Here is a 21,100-nt window from a genome sequence, read left to right as displayed (position 1 = left end):
GACAAATGGATCCTTGGTGCTCCCTGGCTAGGCAGTATAACCTATTCAGTGAGCTCCAAGCTAGTGAGAGACCCTGTCCCCAAAAAAAGGTGGAGAGCACTTGAGAAAAGTTACCCACAGTCGTCCTTTGTCACATGCACAGGTGCCTGCACACACAAGTGCATCAGCACACATAAAAACATGCATGTACATACACAAAACTTGAATGTTAATCACCTTCCCTCCGTGTATGCTATCCATAGAGCCTGTGTATCATTGAAGCAGACATTCTTAGTCAAGTGATTGTTCAACTATATTAATCAAACATCTATGGAACACCCAGCACTGGCCAGACTTGGGACTATAATAGTGAACACAAGTGGATGGCAGGCTTCCCTTTTGTGTTATTAGTGCTCATGTTTATGAGGGTTAAGAGAGAAATTAAACGTGATTGCAACCTTTCATGCAGGAACTGGCTTCAGACCAGGAAGAAACAATACAAAGGCTTAGGTCTACAGTGAAAACAGGCAAGGTGAGAGACATGTGACGTTCCATACAGTAGGGGAGCATATGCTAAAACCAGAGGCAGGTAGGACACCACGGACTTTCCGTGCAGTGACACAAGTAACGGGCTGAAGCTTCAGAGTTTGGGTTGGGCAGAGCACAGAGGACTCTGTAGATCACAGAAGACTTATTTTATAAAGAGCACAAATCTGTTGAGGGGCTATAAACAACACAAAAATTGAGGTGAATAGACCTGGATTTTGAAAAGATCTCTTTGGTGTCTTTAGAAAGTAGTTTGAAAGGACATTGGTCAATTCTTCCCCCAGTTCAGATGCCATCTCTAATGTGGCAGCGGCAATGGGTAGAGCATACAATTCTGAGAGAATTAGGGGATATCATTAATGAACTGCTGAGGGGTACAGTGTGCCAGACTCATGTGCAAAAGTCCAGTTCAAATCTAAGTCCCAGTTCTTTGAACTCTCTATACCTTCAATTCTTCATTTTATTTTCGTGCTTTTTTTTCACAACTCTGTGACAAAATGAAGCGGGAGAGAATTCCTGTAAAGGCTTGACTCCACGGCATCTTATGCATTATGCTAATCCAGAGGTTCTCAACCTCTGGCCACAACCCCTCCACAGGGGTTGCATATCTATCAGATAGTTACCTAACAGTAGTAAAATTATAGCTACAAGTAATTGTAGCAACAAAAAAGAATTTTATGGTGGGGTCACCACATCATGAGGAAGGTTGAGAACCACTCAATACATGCCCCACGTGGGGCCTGGATACCTTCAATCTTCACTTCATCCATGTTTTCCCGAGTTCTTTCTTTCTTGCATCTTCTCAGAATCAGGTCCTCCACCTCCGTTCATAAGTCAGCAGACCAAGTTTCGGTGGCCTCTTCCTTCCTTGCTGCAGGAAAGGGAGCTAGGAGGAAACAATACAGTAACTGTTTATTCTAAACATCGTATTCAGATTGGTGTGGTAATGTCTGGTGGAAAGAGAGATTTTGAAATCAGCCTTTCCTCACAGTTGAGCAATAAATGAGGGCTTCCTAGGCAAGCCTGGGCTCGTCTGAGGAGAAGCCATTCCCTTCCAGAACTGCTGTCCAACATGTTTAATCACTGTGGAGTAATTGGCCTAGGAATTCTTCAGCTTTTGAGGCATCTTGATTTATTGATATACTAAAGTGTACATTTATGTATAATATATATATATATATATATACTAATATTATACACACACACACATGCGCACACACACACATGCGCACACACACACATGCGCACACACACACATGTGCACACACTCACCCTAAAGCAGAATACCCCAACCATACACCATATAATAGCAAATAAATCCCCCAGTACCTGAAATTGGTGAGTTGTGGATCTACGGGATTCCATAGACCAGAAGACATTATAGCCTATCACCGACACTCATTTCTTCCTCAAGTTCAGTGTCAGGTTCTTACTATTCTGACATGTTTATAAATCTTTGGACCTCACTTAGAAATGGAAAGTATTAAACAGTTTATATTTTAAGATGTATTTATGAGTTCAAAGTATTTCTAAGGTCCTTTCTCCTGGTTGGTGACACAAGCTAGAGCTGTCTGGGAAGAGGACTCTCAGTTGAAAGAATGCCTCGTAAGATTGGCATGTAGGCAAGTCTGCCGGGAATTTTCTTAATTATTGATGTAGGTGGGTCCAGCCCACTGTGGGTGGTCCCACCCTTGGACAGGTGATCCTGGGCTGATTAAGAGAGCAGGCTAAGCAAGCTCTAGGAGGAGCAAACCAGTAAGCGGTATTTCATCATTGGCTCTGCTTCAAGTCCTGCCTCCGATTCTTGCCTTGAGTTCCTCCCTTGACTTTTCTTCATGGTGGACTAAAGTGTAAGGTGACGTTACCCCCAAGCTAGTTTTGAGCATAGTTAGGTTTCCATTGTTCTGATAGTACTAATACATCACTTGGCTTCCTCCCCCTTTCCCAAGAAATTACCTTTTCCTTCACCTTTGTCTTAGTTTGGGTTTTAGTGCTGTGAAGAGACACCATGACCAATGCAACTCTTAAACATAACACATTGATTTGGGGCTGTCTTACAGTTTCAGAGGTTCAGGCCATTATCAACATGGTGGGAAGCAGGGCAGCATTCAGGCAGACATGGTATTGAAGAAGTTGAAAGTTCTACATCTTGATTCAAAGACAGCCAGAAAGACAATCTCTTTTGCACTGGACAGAGCCGGAGCAGAGGATTTCAAAGCCCACCCCAACAGTGGCAAGGTCACACCTCTTTATAGTACCACTTCTAATGGGCCAAACATATTCAAACCAACCCGCCCCTTTCATAATTCTTGTGTTTTTAATAAATTAAGTATATAACTAAAGTAAGAATTGTTGATTTAAAGCATCCTAATACTGTATGTAAGTTTCATAAAAAAATAAGTCTCTAGCAACTACTAGTTAAATGGTTTCAATTAGAATTACAGGAACAATATGTTATTCAAGCAGGGTGGATTTTCCTAAACATTAAAACAATTTACCCAATATTTACATGTCTCAAAGCACAAACAGTAAAAGGGGTTTTTGTGGGTTTGTTTCTTCTAAATACTCTATATTTCATTATGAATCTTGACCAAAGTTGAAATGTGCTGACCTGGCAAGGAAATTCTTGTCATTCCAACGCCTTCAGAAGGTGTCTTGGCAACTGGTTGAGCATTTGTGATTTCAGAATCTCTATGTGAGGCACAGACTAAATTGTTTCCTTTCATGCTTTTGGGTTGTCCTAACCATGTTCACAGTTTGTATGCCATTGATAACATAAATTTAAAAGTGGGCAGTCTATCACTTAGGTTTCATAGACATTAACCTGCAATAATTCTCCCCCTTGCTCTGTGTTCACTACATGGGATTTGCATTTGTTAATTTTTTATGACATCTAAATGTCTTGCCTGGTAACTGACCTTTTGCAGTTATTGGAAAAGCAGCATGTCTGTGAGGGAGAGGAGAGAACAAGTTATGAAAGAAGGGAGATAGGAAGGGAAGGAAAGAGATGGGGAAAGAGGAGGAAGGAGGGAAGGTAGATTCCTATCTCTTGGGCAATGACTCTTACAGTGTTAAAATGATGCCAGGTTAATTTTAGGTATCTTGATTGAGATGCATTTATAGCTTAGACTTTGTGACTGTAAGGTTAACCCAGGTCATTAACTGCTTTGCAACTAAAGGCTACCATGACAGTTAAATGTCATGTATGTAGAGTCTTTGGTCAGCTCAGACATAAAGGGAAACAATATAGTTGCCGTTGATTGAGACTGTCTGAATCAGAGTCTGAATCATGGTTCAGGTTCAGTGAGAAACCCCCAAGACATGCAGTCCTATGAGCTAGATGTGGTGGCTGACCACTTCTTGGTTGTTCAGTGCTATCCTTAGTCCTCATCTTTCAGACTCAACTTGTTCATAGATGTTTCTCATAATTGCTGTGAAAGGAGGTTACTGGGTACTTATATTTTTGCCTGAATTTTATTAGTTAAAAACTATAAGCATGTCTTGGACTCTATTGCTTTAATTAATTTAAAAGAGTTTTGTATAAATAGTATCACATCAGTTTGGACCATTTGATAAATACTTCCCTTGAGTATCTGGTTTAGATGCTGTCTGGGATCGGACGAAAGTTCATGTGCACACTAGCCACACTTGTTTTCTTAGTATATAAACTCGCTTGGTTAATATATAGTTTCATGAGCTAAATATTTTCAAGAGAATAACATCTCGTTGTTTACATCTACCCTCTTACCACCAAGGCATCAGGGTTTTGTGTAGAATTCAGAGTCAGGCACCCCATACCAACAGGGCTTTCTCTGCTGGACATCATTTATTTTGTGGTTTACGATGAAAGAAAGTTTATAGCCATTTATGCTTTGGACTTCCAGAAAGAAAGCCTGTTAGTGGTATTATAGATACTAAATGTGATTGTCATCCCCAAAAGAAATTAAGAGAGAGGGTCTTTACCTCTGTTCATGCTAGGGTTAAAACTGCTGTGGTTTGTCTCATCCCTGAATCTCCACTTGAAATACATTTATCAGTATTTCAGTTTTGATTAAACTGAAAAATTACAAAAAAAATGAGATTTGAATACTATTAAGTCAATGAACATAACAACTGCATGTTAGTCTGATGCTTCTCAACTTTCTGTCAGGGGTATAGGGGTATAGGTTTTCCTCTTATTACTGCAAAAATTATCATGTCTTTCTCTGATGTGCTCATATGAATGCAATTAGCACACATATCTTCTAAGCTCCATCATTCTTCTCAGGGTTTTTAGGTGTTTATTCACCACCCCCTTTCATGTGTGTGTTTAGTTTTCTGACTCTATCTCAGACTACTGACTAGGAGTATCAAGTTCTAGTCTCATAATTCAACAGTGACAGGTAAAGATAGATGTAAATTTCAGAAAGGCTCAGAAGAATGACCATATTTAAAAAAAGAAAAGAAAAAGTAATGACCAATGATAGAAGGGACCAAGCCAGTTGTTCTTTTCTTCAGGATCTATAGTTCTAGTTATACATCATTAACTGGTTACAGACAGTCATTCTCAAAAGTAATTTTAGGTCTTTCTTGATATAGGAAGTGACAGACAAATTGGGCAACAGAAACAGAAGTAAGTAAATTTTTTTGTCAATTGATACTAAAATGTTTACCAGTCTATTTTGCTGTGTGTTGAGCTGCCTGTGGCAGGAATATATTGTGAGGGCTTTTGGCAATTCTAGAAACGTGAGCAGTGAAGTCGAACATTTCTATGTCATCCACACAGAGAGACATCATCCAAAAATAATGTAAAAATAGCTGTGTGCCAGTGCACACAGTAATGTTGCACGATGAAAAGATGTGCGTTCTGTCTGCCTGCGCCCACGCACACATTTGCTGATGAACACATTTGGTCCAGGTGGAGCCCTCCCCCACTTCTGGCCAAGATTCTCATTGGAGAACGGATTCCAGATGCTTTCAGGTGCTGACGTCTGTCAGGGGGAAAGGGTTTCCTGGACTGCACCAAGACTGGCATTGAATGTCCTGTGAGAGTGCAAACATGCCCTTGCTGCATCGCACATCCTAGCATGAGTGTCCTGTCATCTCTTCATTGGGGTAGACTGGAATGCCCCCTTGACTGTTTGGGTATTTGCTAACCAAGGGAATTTGGCAGCAGACACCAAAGCTATTTACCTGTGTAAACAAATGGCACCAATGGCTGCCAGGTGAGCAGGGTCCCTTGGAGAAAATGTTGGGTGGTAGTGGGTTCTTAAGTTCTTGCCTCTTTCAGTCTGTCTAGGTCCACAGTAACAGATGTGTGCCTGGAATGGAGGAGGATGTGGAAGAGGAAAAAGAACTTCTCACAGGATCAGTGGTTGCAGGTGAAGATCACAGGCTTCTGCCTGCCTCTAACTGACTGGACCTACTTAGAATTTAGGACCTAGAGTGGCTGATTTTAAATTTCTCAACAGACCTCTAAGTTCCCCTCTCCCCTCTCCCTCCCCCCCCCCACCCTGTGTGTGTGGTGTATGTGCTGTATGTGTGGTGTGTGTGTGTGTGTGTGTTGTCCTGTTTTTTTTTAATTGGCAACTGGTAGAGATTTCTGGGGAATATAAGATGAACCAAACAGCTTATCTGTTAACAAGAAGGATCTTGTGGGCTTAGACCAGTCTGTTCCAAAAGTCCCCAGAGCAGCAACCTCAGTATCATTTGAGATCTAGATAGGAATTCAGACTCCCAGGCCTCACCCCATCTTTCTTAAAACATTTTAACAAGATTTTGAATGATCACTTTTTATACAAAAGAAGCATTTGAATCATTGGTAGGTTTTTTTTTTTTCACTTTGTGTTTGCTTTTGTTGTTGTCATTGTTTGATACATAATTTTTGTTAGATAGCCCAGGCTAGCCTTGAACCTCATGACCCTCCCAGCTTGCCTCCTCCCTGAGTCTTAGAATTATAAGTGTGTACCACACCCAGTTCATTGTTAGAAAAGAAAAGCATCTGTGGCATCTGTGGCTAGCCTCCTTCCCTAAGACATCATTCTCCTGTGTCACTGCTCATGTGTGCCTTTGATTGGCGAGCCTATGGAGAAAGAGGCACATCCTATCAAACATAGAGACCTCCTGACTTCTAGCACTATACCACAGGAGCATTTAATGAATGAACAAAAGCAGTGAAATCTCATCGCATGAATTCTAAGAAGGAGGAAGCCTTGGCAATCATGCAATGTTTTTTAACTTGTCTATTCTCTGGACTTCACTCTGTTATATTGTTTGTTCTCATTGTATCTGTAAGACCTGTTCCTTGGTCTGGTATGCAGTACGTATGCAATATGGTAAGTATGCATTACCCACATGAACTGTAAAATCCAAAGGCCGATTGCTGGCTCCTATGTCAATGGTTCTTTTTGCCAACATCCTTTACTTAATCAAATTAGAGACCGTGGGTGGTAACTTTAAGAACACTCTTGATGTATTGTGACATGTATGTGCATGGCTATCATATGTGTATACATGTATAAATGTCTATGTGTGTGTTCACATATAGTTCACTGCAATACTCTGAGTTGTGACAGGGCTTTAGTGCCCTTTTGAAAGTATGGAGTGTTATCTATAATGGAAAGTTTAGTGTGCCACCTTTATGTCCATTTTATCCACACAATGGTCAGGGAGGGTCACCTGCCCTTCCAGTATTGGCATTTCCATCAATCACATTCCTTAATCTGACTCTCTCTAAAATAGCATATAAGAAGGGGGGAGATAGGACAGCGGATGAGAGAATAATGTTTCTTTTACTAGTGTTTACCTTTTTAATAGTATGTACAAATTTTAGGTGTAGGGGCAAAATCTTTTGATTCCAGTAAGGATACTTGAAGTAGGAAAAATCAAGAATTGGACACCTTTGCTTTTTGTGAGAACTATGTGGTTTTGCTGTGATCTTACCCTTTGAATAGAAGTTGGTGTCACATAGTCTTTATGTAGTATGACTCTTAGCATCCGTCCCTCTTAGAGAGTTTGTCTCAAGCAGTTGCACTACCTGACATCTCACTATTGTACTTGTGCAAGTGCTGGCCTTCTGGTCTTGTTTCATTTATTCGTGGTTTAAAAAAATATATATTAGTTTGCATCTAGCATGGCCATTTTAAGCATTTGGGTTTGGTTTTGAAAACTACTGTAAAACTTTTACCATAGATAAGAATTAGATAAATAACGAATAATGAGGATTCTATTTTAGGTCCCCAAAGAGCCATAAAACTGGCTTCCATAAATGTGTTGCATAACTTAACATTTTTGTTCATCGAGAACAAATAAAGGAATAATTGTCACTTTTGAGAATTACAATACAATTAGTATAGGTATTTGACTGTAATGAACTTAAAGGCTTTTATACAGTATTTTTTTTAATAACAAGGATATTGAACTATGCTGTTAAGTTTAGTCAACTGATATTTTTTCTGACTTTCCTTTCTTAAGCAGGGCATTTAAATAGACCTTTAATAATGTTTGCATAATTAAAGGGCAATCATAAAAAGATACACTTTAGGTTGTTGATAGTTTGTTACAGTCATGAAGTAAAGGTGAAGGGAGGAGAGAAGGATTTCTACTTGATATACAATATAGTTGGAATTTTAAAAGCTTGAATTGCTTCTGTGAGTTAATTAAAAAGAAATATATGATAAATAAATGAATTTCATAAACTTTTAACTTAATGAAATACAGTTGAAGATTATTTTTCATCTTATGTTTCAAAGCTCATTCTAAAAGTGATCTATAATAAATCTTTCAATGGAATTTGGTGTATGGATGATTGGGAATATTTTGATATGCTTTGGGGTGTTATTTTTATGAGATTTCTTTTGGAAAATAGTATTTTGTGGTCTTGATAATTGAAACAATTGTTCATACTATATAATGCTTCATAACTTTATGGGAAAATGAAGGGTATAAGGGTGTGCGGGCATGAATATGCTGTGATGTGGATGTAGAGGTGATAGGGCAGCCTTGAGTATCTGTTCCTTACTTTCTGCCTTGTTTGAGGCAAGATCCCTTTGTTTTCCACCATTGTGTGTGGCAGGCTAGCTGACCTATGAGCTTCCAGGGATTCTCTTGTCAATCCTCCCATCTGACCACAGGAGCACTGGGCATAAGACACCTGCACGACTTTACCCAGCTTTGTATGTTTACAGGATTCCACCTAAGGTTCTTATTCTTGCATGACAAGCATTTGACCCACTGAGCAATCTCCTCACTCCTCAAAATAAGTGTTCCTAAGACGAAAGTAAGTGCAGCAGAAAGACAGTATTGTCTAGTTTAAAATCAGTACTCTAGAACAAGGACTGCCTGGGCTCAAAGTCTGGTTCTGTTATATTGTAGCCATTTGACTTTGGGCAAAAAATTACCAGATCTCTGTGTATTTAAATTCCTCCATTTATGTGCTAAATGACGACATTATTCCCAAAGAAATGTTATACAAGAATAAATTGGTTAATTTATGTAAAATTCTTTGAAGGATGTCAGACTCCATGTAAGTAGATGGATCAGTTAGCTAGTGCTGCATAACAAAACACCCTGAAATTTAGTTGATGATTTTGATTAAACTGTCCTGGACAATGGCTGGAGATTGATAGTTGAGGGTGGCTTTGCTCGTTTGTGTCATGTGATGGCAGGTCAAACATGTGGCTGTAGTTACAACATTAGCCTCAGTACCTAGACAACAATGCTCAAATATAGAATGTCCTTACAAGCCTCTGTTGCTGGCACGTTTGCCAACACTCCATTGGTCAGAGCAAGTCATAGTGTCACATTCAGTCACCATGAGAGGGGACCACTGAGGAACTTAAGTGCAAGAAGGGGACCTGTGCAAAGCAGTTTGCAGACCTTCTCCTTCAAGCACTACATAAGCATTAGCCACTATTGTTATTGTCAGTATTATTGTTATCATCGCTCTAAACATAAAGCCCCTGAAATTAACTGCTCTTGAGTATGCCTTTGGTTAGTCATTAGTGTTGCTGTTTCCAAATATTGTGGGAGCCTCAAAAATTAATACTTGCAACAAGAGAGTTTTTAAGAGGAGCTTATTCTGCAGAGCTGAAATTATTATTTTTGTTACAAACTGTAGCTGTCCCTGTTGGTCTCCCTGGGAACACTTTGCAGGCTATAAAATACAGCGATTACTATGGTAATCATATTGCAAGTATAAAATGGCTTTGACCTACTTGTTAAAATGCAGTGTGTATTAAAATAAAGACTGTGATCTTAAAGCTAAATGAACTCAGAATAAAAATGGGATGGCAAGTCCACAGTGCCAGATCTCCACCGGAAGGGAGGATGTTGGGTACAGAGGTTCACATTGCTTTGGCTTCCCTATTTTCTCCCTGAACTGTGCCCTCTGTAGAATGCCACCTGTTCTTAGCATTTCCCACCCTAACTTGCAAAGTCACCATTTGCAGAGCTGCTGTGACACTTTGCATATTTTACTCTGCCGGCTCTTCCAATCCTCACTTAGTTTCATGTCGTAACAACACCATGAAGCAGAACTTATCATTTTCCTTTTATCAGCGAGGAAGCTGAGGCTTAGAGAGAAACGATCTGCCCCAGGCATAGAAGTTCTTACTTCCAAGCCTCAGCTCCCTAAAGGCATGGCCCCAGGATTCGGAGACTTCAAAGAAAAAAATTGACCACAGCTTCACAAGTTGACTTGGTTGCATAGATTCCATTCATTAGATATTTTCACTGACTTTGTAAATTGACACTCATCCGTGCAAGAGATATTTATTGGATACTGCCTGAGTGCCTGGCAGCATCCTGACAATTATGTTATTCCATAGATAGGGCTCAACAGGCTCTCTACAGTGAAGGGGGACTCTCTGGGCAGCCCAGGTGAGAGTTGGAGTGTGTGCAGGCATTGCTTAGGGGGGCTGCTTTGTGTTTCAGGTAGTCATAGTGAGAAGAGAAACAACCCAGAAGACCCGCACAGAGGACAGCTTAGCACAAGCAGGAAGATTAGGAACTGGGGACATTGAGGAGCCAGAAAAAGTGTTGAGTAGATATTTTCACATGGGCCACTTAATGTGATCACTATAGCCACAGTCTGTACAGATGGATCAGGATTGGCTGAAGAGAGAAGAGACAAGAATTCTGAGGGAATCCTGCTAGACTGACTGGTACCAAAGTCTACTAAAGAAGAGATTGTGCTTGGAACAGGGCACAACATCAGAAACGGAGAAATAAACAGTATTCAGGGCATTGTGAAACTATTCTATTGTGAAAATGAATAAAAGGAATTGAAAGTAGTGTCCGGTGTCTGTATGCCTCGGGATTCTGGGTAAATTACTCCACAGAGGAAGGAAACTTAAGGGAAGATGATGGTATACCAGCTTTGAGTGGGAAGATTAAGATTGGGTCTGTATGATTTGAGAGTGGGCATATCCAGCAGATCATTTGTTTGTTTACATGATAATGAAACGTAGGGAATCCATCTAGGCTGGAACCAGGCTTATGAAGTCAGCCATGTCCTCTCCATCCTTTTCTCCTCCTCAGCTACTTCATTGTGCTTATTGTCCTTTTGTACCACTGTAGAAACTAAGGCCAGCATGGCAAGGAACCCATATGTTTAGTTTATAGAAAAGACTCGCACCTAGAACAGTGCCTGCAGAGAGCGTAAGAGATGCTGTGGAGCAAGCATGATGGTGCACATCTCCAATCCCAGTGCTTGGGAGGCATAGGCAGGCAGATCAATGAGTTTGAGGTCAGCCTGGTCTACAGAGCGAGTTCCAGGACATCCAGGGCTACATAAAGAAACCCTGTCTTTAAAAAGACAGAGAGACAGACAGACAGACAGAACTAGGGGGCTGGGGATGGAAGGGGAGCTGTGTCTTGGAAAGGAGGGAAACACAGTCAACTTTGCAAAGTAGAGGTGTTAAGAAGAGAAGGGGCCCCAAACAGACTTGAGAAATAATGGACTTGGGTGTCTGCCACAGAGAAAACTGACCCTGGTACCTCTCCTCTCTGCTCTGAGGGTATCATCAGAGGGAGCCACCATGTGCAGGAATGGCAGAGTGTTTAGCATTTAGAACTTCCAAGAATGCAGACAGAACAGGCCTGAAGATGGGTTGGTTTCTGAAAATGATAGGCATAAGAGATTTGAGTCTGTACTTCTTTTCCTTATTCCCCTTTACCTCCCTTCCTCCCTCCTTCCTCTTTTACTTCTTCCATCTCTTCTTTGTTCTCTTTCATGTTCTGCACTTAAAAATACTTTTTATATGCAAAGACAAGTTGGCTGTAAGCATAGGTGAAGAAAGATGACTCAGTCCTTTGAGTTATGCAGGAAACAAAAAGATTTTCTTTTCAGGCCGTTGGATTGGTCAGGGCTTCCTTCCAGAGAGCTGTGCACTGGGAAACCTTCAATGGCTTGTCCCAAGGCCTTCTGGAGAGTGCTGTGCTTTTTAGTGTGCTTTGCTACGGACCTAGACATGGACTGTGTCAGAGTTGACAGGCAGCCACCACTTTATTCAAGGGAATCAATTAGTCTGAGTCATATCCTCCAGAAAAATACACACACACACACACACACACACACACACACACACAGAGAGAGAGAGAGAGAGGGAGAGAGAGAGAGAGAGAGAGAGAACGAACTCTTTAAATGTTGTAAATTCTGCTTCCAAGCCTCTGGTCTTCTGCTGGACAGCTTGTGGTCCTCCTGCTGGTTTCCCTGGCATGATTTGCTAAGGAGATAAATCACATGGGAATGAAGATGGCCTTTTTACAGCCTAATAATTTTCATGCTGTCTAAGAACATTGCTCCCCCCCTCCCCCGCCCCGTCCCCAATAGCTTGTAAAGCCCAGCCTATCAGGGTTGCCCACAATCATTTTTTTCCTTTGACATAAATATTTGAGACATAACCCTCAACATTATAATTACCTGAGTCGTATTAATTGACACATGATAATTGCTGCACATAGACTGGCTAGTAAATCAGGAGCACTAATATTAGACTTAGTCCTAGAAAAAAAAAACCTAAAGTAAAAAGCTTCATACTAGAAATGGTGGATTTTAAAAAATGTGTCCTTTATTAATAGTTTTTAATTCCATGATAAAGAATTATCAGAATTCCATTTGCTTCATTTCTGACCCTGTTCTGTTGCATAACCATGCTTTCTCTCCTTACCTTTGTCCATCTTCCTAAGTATGCCAAAGCAAGCCTGAGGTGTCATGTTACTTTAGCCTTGTGAATCTACGAATGTTTCTTTGAAATGCTTGGATGCTTTCCAGCATAATTACATCCCACCTAGCAGCACCTGGGTTGGTCAGAAGTTCTGAACCTGTGTCCCATAAGCAGCAGTCGCTAGGCATTGATTGGTAGAAGACAAGGCTGGGTAGTGAACAGGGCTGAATAGAGATGGGATGTGCACACTGGGATCTGTATCTAAGAGAGGGATGGCCACCAGTTCCCAGCATGGCAGAGCTAAATGAAGGACCCAGCTGTTGTGGGATGAACTGAGTGGGCACCCTGAGGAATTTTTGGCCTAGAGGATGAAGTGCGAGTACATTATACAAAGCTTCTGTTCATCTTATGGGATGCTGTTTGTGAAGTGCCTGCTGTGTGAAGTGCAAGAAATGCAATGAGTGCTACTTCTTCCCCCTCAAGAAGTTTCACTGTGTAGTATGATTTCCCATGCTGGGAGGTGGTAGAGGTAGGTGTTACAGTGCCAATCCATTCATTAGCTGAAATCAGTGCTCAAGGAACTTAACTGGAGGCTAGAATTCCAAAACTTCATCTCTCTATGAATGCAGAGGGAGCACCTTCAACAGCCTTTGTCACTCCATGGGTCCTAATTAACTATGTTGTTTTCTAAAACAGTTGTTTACATCTTTGTCATTTTAAAAGATCTTTGTAGGGGTTGCAGAGATGGCTCAGTGGTTAAAAGCACTGACTGCTCTTCTGAAGGTCCTGAGTTCAAACCCTAGCAACAACATGGTGGCTCACAATCGTCTGTAATGAGATCTGATGCTCCCTTCTGGGGTATCTGAAGACAGCTACAGTGTACTTACATTAAATAAATAAATAAATAAATAAATAAATAAAAGATCTTTGTAAAAAATGAATGAGATAACTGAAAAAATATTCAATACAGGAAAAATGAAAACCAAAATGACACATGGAAACTGTCCTGTGTTTGGAGGGAAGGTTTCGATTTATTTATATTTCATATGGCAAAATCTACTCACAGATTCACAATTTCATTTAATTTGACAAACATAACTGTCCCTGCAATCAGCATATAAATCAGTTCTATCTCTTCCCCCAAATTTTTTCATGTTACTTTATATTACCTTTATTGCTTAGCTCTCAGGAACTACTGATCTGCTTTCTGGTTGGTTCAGTAATTCTGCCCTTTCTGAGCTATCATAAGATAGTCTGGAAGGTAGCTTTCTGAGTCTGTCTGCTTTAGCTTTGCATGGTGTACTTGACATTCTCCTTTTGGTTGCATCTGAATTACTGGGTAGTAAGTAATCTAGTATCTAGATGTGTCACCATTTATTGTGAATGATTGAAGGTAGGTATAACATATGTATCATGAAAATGATATTTAGTAAAATCATATTTTGTAGAAATCTTTTCAGCATTATGCAAATGGTTAGAGTGAGTCGAGTCTTAACCAATGTAGGAACTGCAGAGTTGTTTGCCGTAGTCCATCTTTAAAACATTTCTGAGTGCATGTGCATACATGCATGAGTGTGCGTGCATGCACATGTGTGTGTGTGCATGTGTGTGCACGTGCACATATGCACATAAGCTCTGGGCATCAAACTCAGGTTGTCAGGAGCCATCCTGAGCTACTGAGCCATCTCATTGGCCCCACAGGTCATCTTTTAATTTATCTACATCACCAGTAGTGAATCCTATCAAAATATAAACATGACCCACTCATGTCATCTTATACCAAAACACAGCTTTTGAAGTGTAAAGTTGAACTCAGTGGTTTTCAAAATCCTCCTTTCCACATTCTCTTATTCCCTTTAATCCATTCCCTCTCTGTTCCCCTTCACCCTTACTTTCCTCTGTATAAGCTTTTGCTTCCCAGCTCTCTCCACTCCCCAGCCCCCACCCCATATTCCATTGGCGTTTATGTAACTGAATTAATTAGACCTGTTTCTCAAGGAGCTAGTTTTCCATGAAGTTCATTTTGCAGTTGGCATGACAGAAGAGCTGGCATATTAATCAAATGCTACAATTTGTCCTTTGTATCTGAATCAGTCCAGGGGGGGTCAGGCTCACTGCTTATCGGTTGTCATTTGTATCACTCTGTCCCTTGCAGCAGTGAACCTGGCTTCTTTGTGGCTGGGTGGGTGATGGTTGTGAGTGTTGACTGAGAGTGGAATGGCTTGACAGGGACAGGCCCTATCGCTCTAGATAGTATTACAGAGCCCCGAGGATATAAAGTGTCTGTATGAAAAGAAATAATAGCTTTTCTTTTCCTTGTTGGACTGATAATATCTATAGCATTTAATGGAATAACCGGATGAAAACCTTTGTCCTTTCTTAAATACCACGTCATTTGATGTTTTGTGTATTCATTTTGTGTTTCTGAAATGTATTCACTTAATTCCTTCTCCTTCATGTACTTTAAATCCTCAAACATCCTCAGATTATTAATGTAGTGTCTCTCTCTCCCCTCCCCTCCTCTTCTCTCTCTCTCTCTCTCTCTCTCTCTCTCTCTGTGTGTGTGTTTAGGAACTGGAGTTATGTTATGTAGCTCCTGCAGGGATCAGAATTGGTAGTTTTACTTTTAGTCAGTTTGTCACAGAATACAGACTTGTGAAGGATTTAAGTTCATGTCTTAACAATCCATCAGAAAATTTTAAGCTCACTCTTTCACCATACATACATGTATATGTGTGGTATATATCACATATTTTAAATATGAATGTTCTTGCTTGCCTCTGCTAGTGTTGCTGCATTGAAAATGCTATAAGAAGGAAGATCAGTTCTGTTTTCTCATCTGAGGGGTGAGATGACTGGATTATTTAGGAGGTTTTAGAGGGCCTGTCATGACTCCTTATCCAGTAACATGCCAGACATCACTAATCAATCATAGCACCCTTTTCTACCAGAATATATACTCCAACTTCTTGTTAAGTCAGTACTCCAGGAAGCCATTGCTGATCAGCATTGTTACCTAAGAGATGAAATCTGATTACCATTCTGAAACAAGTATTGTTTACATCCTAAAATAAAGTGGGAATGGTTTACAAAAGTTGGAGAGGCATTGGATGATACAGAAAGTGTAGGAGGCTGTGGGTAAATTAAGGTGATGATCTTAGATTTCAACATGGCATGCCCTCTGAGGGCAGGCACCATGCTTTATTCGCATTTGCTTTTACCTACCCTCTCCTGCAAATCCTTTCTCTTTGTAACGTATTGTGCACATCCATTAGATGTGACACGAAAGAATGAATGGAAGACTATCCCTCTTGCTAATCTTTCCCCTCTCTGTAAGACTTCAGCCTTCGGTGCATCTTGCAAAGAGCAGGCACACAACTTTCTACTTTGACTGTCATCAACATTATTAGTTCAGTCCATTCCTCCAGACTGGCCAGAGAGCTTTATGATCTTACCCGACAGGCAACACAGCACTGTTGGCTGCGCTTGAGCTTCCTTTCTACGCTTTGTCCTCGACACTCAGGAACTTCCCAGGGCAGTGCTGTGGAGGATGCATCAAATCCTTTCCTGTCTTGATTCTGAACGATGCTGCTGTGATCAGTAGTTGGAAATTAGAAGATTTAATGCCATAGAGTTATGTTATGTTCTCAGCTTTAGGCAGAGCAGAAAATCACTTCCTTGAAATCAAACATATGCAGACCTTGCCCCTTACTTTGAGGGTTAGTTTATGGTTCTTTAAAGGGAAGGACTCTGGGCGTTGATGCCACGATAACCTCGCTTTTAGAAGATTGCTAGTTGTTAAGTATTTTCCAATTCTCGGAGTAGTTTTGTGAAAATAGACTGAAGCCTCTGTCCTCTAGAGCAGTTAGAAAAAATACATAGATCTTTGCAAACAGAGAACATTTACTTTCCTACCCAGTCAGTGGGGTTTATGTAATAACAATAATAATATTAGGTGTCCATTTAATAAAAGAAGATTGTACAGGCTAGATACTCTGCTCAGTGCTTTGTATATGTTCTCCTAAATTTCAAACAACCTCGAAGAGTAGTGCTAAGGATTCCATTTTAAGGTAAGTGGAGCGTAGAGAGTATGTCATGTGACTCAGCAAAACTCAGAAGATAGTAAATGCCCATACTGGGGTCCCAAGCCAGGACTAACAATGAAGTGTTCCCTAGAGATACCAGCTTGGTACTTTCTTTAAGGAGCCTTCACTAAGCTGCCTTTTCTTGTAAGGCTTGCAAGATGACCTTCCTCTGCATATCTTTTATTTCCAATGGTAGGGAGCTCTGGTTTCATGGCCCTCTGTTCTCTGTATCCTTTTGCTGTTTTTATTTAGTAGCTGAATATATTCATCTTACCTAGAATACCTCTGCCACTATGTCCTGGTATCTGGCACCTGCTGTCACTTGGTGCTCATTTTCATTTTTTTGCAGATGGAAGAGCAGGGAAATGTCTTCCAGCTCCACATATGGAAGAGCAGCCATTGCCCATCTCCCAACCATTGAGCCCCTTCACTCACCTCTGACACTTCCTTATGAAACAGTCTCACTTTTCCCTACTTCTTTTTTATTAATGTACTATAGTTACTTGAATGATTAATACATGTGAATGTTTTCTTTGTTTATTTATCTTGTTTGAGATACATCCTGCTTCCTGAACTGTGATGATTTGTGAGTTTTATAAATGCCTTTTATAAAAATCCTTGGAGCTATTCATCTTCAGTGCTTTCTTTCCCCCAGTTTCTTTTCATCTTTTTCATGTTGCTTCATGACCTCTGATTCTTGAGTCTCTGATACTCTGAGCTGACACGTGGCTTTGTTAGTTCTCTGGATGTTATGGGGTTTTTCAGTAGGAACCAATGCTTCCCTTATCTGCACATAGCACGGATTTGAGAGTTAGATCCCTAAAGGCACTTTTAAAAATTTGCTGTGTGGGGTTTTCTTGGCATTTCATGAACAAAACTAGATCTGATGTTAGTTTTCCTTCAAAAATCCCTGATTCAGCCTTTTCAGTTTTCACACTCCAAATTCCTAAATGCCCTGGGCCCCAGGCTCCTAATTTTTGGAGTAAAATTTATCCTGTCACCAAGAACCCATATGGAGACAGGGATTTCACTCGCCTGGTTAATAGTCTTCATTGCAGGTGAAGCCCTTAAGTGAGCCTTCCTGGAAGACCTTGTCGATTTCCTGCATGGTCATTAAAATCCAGGCCTGTCTTAGTTGCTTTGCCTGTTTCTATGATAAGGTACTCTGAAAAAAGCAACTTTAGGGGAAAGGGTTTGTTTTGGCTTTATAGTTTGAGGATCCAGTCCATGATGGTGGAAAGGGCCTGGAATGGGGTCAGAAGCAGGTCACATCACTTCTTCACTCAGAAAGCAGGGACTGGTGAATACTGATGTTCAGCCAGCTTTCTCCTCCTAACGTAGTCTAGCATCTATGCCCAGGGATAGACCCACTTGTCTTCTCACCACTGTTAACCTAATCAAGCAGCTCCCTCAAAGACAAGGACAAATTCTAACATAATCAAGATAGCCCTTCACAGATATGCCCAGAAGATGGTCTTCTAGTCTCCTAATCAGTTCCAGATGCTGTAAAGTTGATGGTATTGATCATCACAGTTCCCAGTGAGCCAAGACAAACCTCATCCCAGCAGACAGTCATCCTCCATCTACCTCACATCATGTTGGGATGCTTCTTCAAGGTTAATTCACCACACGAGTGCTTCCCTGTTCTTATTATAAATTAGCTGAGAATCTAAAAGAACTTTTGCTATCTAATTGACAGGAACATCTGACCCATGGCCCAGGGGCTGCATGTACCCCAGGAAAACTATGATTGAACTAACCCAAAGTCATAAATAAACATATCCAAGAGATGAGAATTTGGGTGGGGAGGACTTTCTCTGTCATTTGATGGCAAGGTTCTTGAGCATGACTTTTGTAGGTGGCCATGTTCTGTCGCAATGTCAAAAGGCTGGGTATACCTGTAACATGTCTAGGTAGTTGAAAAGTTAGATTTTTCTAGCTGTCTTTCATGGCATTTAACATAGGAGTGTGTGTTAAAATATTAATCTTCTTTCCATCTGGAATCTGTTCAGCCTTTGAAACACTTTGTTAGAAATTTTGCCATTTTCTTAAGCATATTTCCAGAATCATTTCGTGCATATATAATATGCATCTACATGCATAAAACTTGAAGGTTTGTTTATGCCAACAACTATTCATTTCACTCTCTGAAATATGTATATATACATATATATATATGTTTGTGTATATATGCATATATATAAAACACAGTTCATTTGAAGTTCACTTAACATTATTGGTTTTAGCTCTGCTTCTTTTTTTCTCATAGCTATATAGCATCCCATTATATGGTTATAGCATGATTTGTGTACCAAGGTCCCTTGTGGAATAATGGTTTTCAGTTACTTTCATTTTATAGCAAATCCACCTATCCCTATATAAGATGCCTTGCCTTGAGCATCTTTTAATATGATTCCTTATTTATCTCTCTGTTTTCCACCCCATTCCGCATCATTCTACTCTACTGTGAGTTCCTCGTGGTCAAGGACTTTATCTTTCATTGATCATCCTATGACCTAGCACGGCTGTCCTGCCAGCAATCGATCCTTATTTCCTTTTATCTTACAAGGGTCCATTTTCTCGGAAGTAAAACCAGTGTTCAGACCTAATCTCCTCTCTTAGATTCTCTAGTTAAGCCCTGTAGTCAAGGCAGCTCCTGGGGTTTGAGTCATCTCTCCGTGCACCCACTGATGTCCTCAGGACGTGTAGCTCACCGTGTTACAGGGAAAGAGTGAAGCATCTGGTTGATGGATGTAAAGCTTTCATCCTTGGTGCAATGCCACGAAAAAAAGTGAAATTGTATAGAGAACTAGTAAGCAGACTGAGCAGATACTTGGGAGCACACTGCTTCCTTCCCCAAAGGAAAGGCATGTACGTTGTACATTGTAGTAGTCAGGAGGAGTGGGGAACTTGGTCCAGTATTTCTGTCCTCTTTCCTTCTCACTTGCTCTGCCAGCCAGCTGGCCTCTTCTGCTACCTAAGCACGCTTGGGCCCTTGATGCCTCTGTCCTGCTTCACTACGGTGTTTGAGTGCTCATAGGTTCTTTCTAATTTTAAAGCAGTAGTTCCCTTCGATTTAAATCTCAATTTGGGAACAGGCTTATGATTGGCCCGCAGCTGGGAAGTTTCACCAATGAGCGTCTGTAGGAGGTGGGGCAGAGTCCCTTTAAGCTGCCCAGAAGCAGTCTGGAGACCTTCTCTCCCAGGAGCTGGAAATTTTCAGAATCCAGGGCTGCTCCCTGAGCAGCTGCTGTCCCGGGAATGTCCTCACTCTCACCAGCAGTCCCTGCAGAGCCCTCTCAGGCTCTGCACCCTTGGCGGCCAACATCCCCTGGGGACCCTTAGCCTCTGCCCCTGTCGCTGGTCCCTAGTGGTTCTTCTGCCTATCTGCAGTTTCCCAGGGGTGGAGACGAAGTGGTGACCAGCCAGCGGATCAAGCAAGACAGCCTGGTAAGTGGATCCTCTCCGGCATAGGGGAATAATAAAGACAGGATGCATGAGCAGAGGCTCTAGCCCCAGGGTCTTCCCCTGGACAAGAAGGAACCTAGCAATAAGAAAGTGACTTGGCGAAAGAGTAGAGGGGAGGGGAGAGGAGAAGTGTCCTCCACCCAAAAGCTGAGTGTTGTACTCTGCCCAGGGGACCCTGGGGACCACTGCGCTTCCACCACCATTCCTACAGTCACTCTGTTAACCAACACTGAGACTAATAAGATCCCCAGAAAGAGTTACCATTACTTTAGGACTTGGTGTGTGTTGGGGGAAGGGGGCTTAATTTGGTATTTAATTTTTAAATAGTATTTTATTTGCTCATAATTCCCTTTCTTTTAAATACTTTCAAATGTATGTACTGCTAACGACTTACAACTTGCTCCTTTAAACAGGCAGGCACATTCTTAAATCACCTTTACAGTATTATTTATGCCTTTCCACATACCTTTATGCCTGGGGCTTACAGTCCCTAAAAGTGAAAGTATTGCTAGGACCTTAAAAATTCTTCTCCTGGCACCTTGGTGTGGCTGTACAGCATTAATCAACTGTAGATTTGTACATGTATTCTCTCTGAATCCAGGTAGAAGGGGCCGGCCCCCTCCTCCTACCCTTCCTAGCTGTCTACAAGTGGTGTGTGTGTGTGTGTGTGTGTGTGTGTGTGTGTGTGTGTGCAGAAATGGGGAGCTCAGTCCTGTTTGCCCAGAGCATCTCATACACCCTGTTAGCTGACTCAGAGTCAGGGAATAATAAAGCCTGCAGTGCTTCCAGCCTCCAGGGCTTGGGCAACTGCACCCTGGAAAAATGAAGCCAAGTTAATGGTGAGAGATGGAGGTTCTCTGGGTAGATTAGATTTAA

The 21,100-nt window shown here is 41.2% G+C and overlaps 1 protein-coding gene across 5 annotated transcripts in view; it reads left to right on the top strand.

Annotated features, from left to right (window-relative positions):
• Prickle2 (prickle planar cell polarity protein 2) overlaps window positions 1-21,100 on the top strand; it is a 335,444-nt gene that overhangs the window by 151,513 nt on the left and 162,831 nt on the right. The window contains exon 1 of one of the 5 annotated variants that reach the window (NM_001134459.1): window positions 19,961-20,206. The exons of the other annotated variants lie outside the window; for them this stretch is intronic. The gene's annotated coding sequence lies outside the window, so the exon portion shown is untranslated. Of the gene's footprint in view, window positions 1-19,960; window positions 20,207-21,100 lie in introns of those variants that run through there. 5 annotated transcript variants of the gene reach the window in all.

This window comes from Mus musculus, chromosome 6 (genome assembly GCF_000001635.26).
Source record: "Mus musculus strain C57BL/6J chromosome 6, GRCm38.p6 C57BL/6J".
Classification (NCBI taxonomy): Eukaryota; Metazoa; Chordata; class Mammalia; order Rodentia; family Muridae; genus Mus; species Mus musculus.
Note: the sequence above shows the minus strand (reverse complement) of the source record. Positions and strands in the feature narration are given on the sequence as shown.